A 2,362-nucleotide genomic window follows, 5' to 3' on the forward strand; every position below is an offset into this window, starting at 1 on the left:
GGGGTTAGGCGGGTGCGGGCCGGGAGCGTGTGAGGGGAGGCTGTGCGGGCCGGGAGCGGGTGAGGGGAGGCTGTGCAGGCAGGCTGTACGGACTCAGAGGGCGTGTGAGGGGAGTCAGTGCGGGCCGGGAGTGTGTGAGGGGTGGCGTGCAGGAGAGCTCAGGTTGTGTGTGGAGGTGTGCAGACTACGGTACTATGCGAGGAAGGTGTGTAGAGACCAAGGCTGTGTGAGGGCAGGTGTATCAGAGAGGAGATGATAGCAGGGGATGGAGAAAGCAGGGGCCATTGACATTGGGGCGAAGAGTGCTGGATTTGGTTCGGAAAAGACAGACTCTTGCTCTAGGTGAGTGGAAGGGTATAAGGAAGACCCAGGATTCTGAGAAGGCGGCAGAGGTAGGGGGTGTCCTCCCGGAGGAGGCTGGGGTCTGCAGCTGATTTTTTTGGATGGTGCTAGCTGCGTGCTGTGTTCTTTGGGCCTTAGGCATGTTTTAGAGTGTGGGTGGGGTGCAGAGTAGCTGCTGGGGCCTAACATTGTGTGCAGGGATTCTGGAGAGAGGCCGGACAGTGGAGTGTCCTTTTCCTCTACCTCCAACAAAAAGTAGGAATGGGTGAGTCTGAAACTCAAGGAGGGCACTTTCTCTGAGGCACAGGTGCCTTAGACTGGGTCCAGGCTGTTTGGCTTATCTGAGTGACTGTACTCTTTCAGATTGATGCTTTGCCCCAAAACTATCCCTTGGGTGTGGTTCTTAGATTCTACCTTAACATCACATTTTGGAATTCAGTCTCCTGTGAAACCAGAGCTGTGCAGCCAGGACAGTGGAACTTTAAGCGCTGAGGACAGTAGAGAAAAATCAGTTCTCTGGGGATTTTTCTCAGCTCATCTCTGGAATAATTTATATAGAGAGTTCTTATTGTGCATCTTAGCCCCTCCGTTTTGCTCAAACTTGTGTTCTCTGCTTCTTTAGGGAGAATCTCAGGCATACTTGAACCCGCAGGCTGTTTTGGAGAACACACAGTCTAAACCTGACTTCTCAAGATGGTCAGCAGTATCAGGGTTTCAATTTTAAGAACTTCTATTCAGGAACAAGAATGAGAAAGCACACAAAATACAGTGTTTCTGTTTATTTTTCAGCAGGCGTTGGTGTTTCTTGGATTTCTAGTTTCAGAAAAGCTAAGTGGACTTTTGGGTGACATTGGTCATTAAGAATTTAGGTGGTGGGGGAATGATTTACATGTAAAACTATAGCCCTTAACCCTTCAAGAGTTTAATTAATAGACAGCTGGGAAACTGTCAGGCTGTATTACTTTGACACTCCACATAAATTAGAAGTTCAAAAGTTATATTTGAGTCAAATATATATATGTCTGTAACATTAAGCTGGCTGCCATGGTATCCAGGGGGTATGTCTTGGCAGTGACTAAAGGAGATTTTAAATGTGTTATCAGAGTTATGAATTCTTTTTATGGAATCTCTTTATTGATGGTGGTTACATTGCTTTTGGCCAGACTCAGTGCTTGTGGGCATTTGACTCTAACCTAAATTAATATAACGGCTTTATGTGTGGTATGTGTGTGTACACTGAATGCTTGGTGTATTTCTCTGTGGAAACTGAATGTTGTGGGAATTGGAGCACATTTCAATAATGTCAGTGATCTGGGGAGATGTTCATGTGCATCCAGAGACACCAATGGTCTTCTGTCAGTTGACAGCCAAAAATAGATGTGAATTATAAGAAATGTTCCTTTTGAGCAATGGAAAATAGTTTAAAATGATTAGGAGGACTTGTTCACACATGAATAAAATGTTAGTCTCTTAAGACAGCCAGTTTGGTAATAAAGGGTTAGATTTTGAATTTACTGCTGTTTCTATAGCACAGTAATTAAGCATCTGTAAAGAGGTAATGTTAAGCATTTGTGGCAAGTGTCATTTAACTTTATGTCAATGAATTAAATATTTATTTGTGCCCATTAGTTGCCAGACCTTGTGTAGGTGCTATGGGTCCTGCAGAAAATGTTTAAATATGCCTGCTAGAAATAATTTACATAGAAATCATAATTACCTTAAGAGAAAGTGACAGTGATTTATAATTAGCTTCCCATTCGAACACAGTGATTTGGTTCTTTCTCAAGGCCACTGAACTATAGAGTTATCTCTAATGGTAAGGCTTACGGGGCTGGGTGTGGGTTCTCTTTTCTGAGATGGTGTACAGGACAAGAAGACATTAGATATCCACAAGCTGGTGTGGGGCTGAGACACCACAGGTACTCATTTCATGTTGACGTTGCTCAAAGAAAGTGATTTTGCAGTTGAAGTGGTCCATGAGCAGCCCAGCCGGGTGCCACAGCCCAGGGGCCTTGACCTT

Source organism: Pteropus alecto, unplaced genomic scaffold (assembly GCF_000325575.1).
Source record: "Pteropus alecto unplaced genomic scaffold, ASM32557v1 scaffold44, whole genome shotgun sequence".
Lineage (NCBI taxonomy): Eukaryota > Metazoa > Chordata > Mammalia > Chiroptera > Pteropodidae > Pteropus > Pteropus alecto.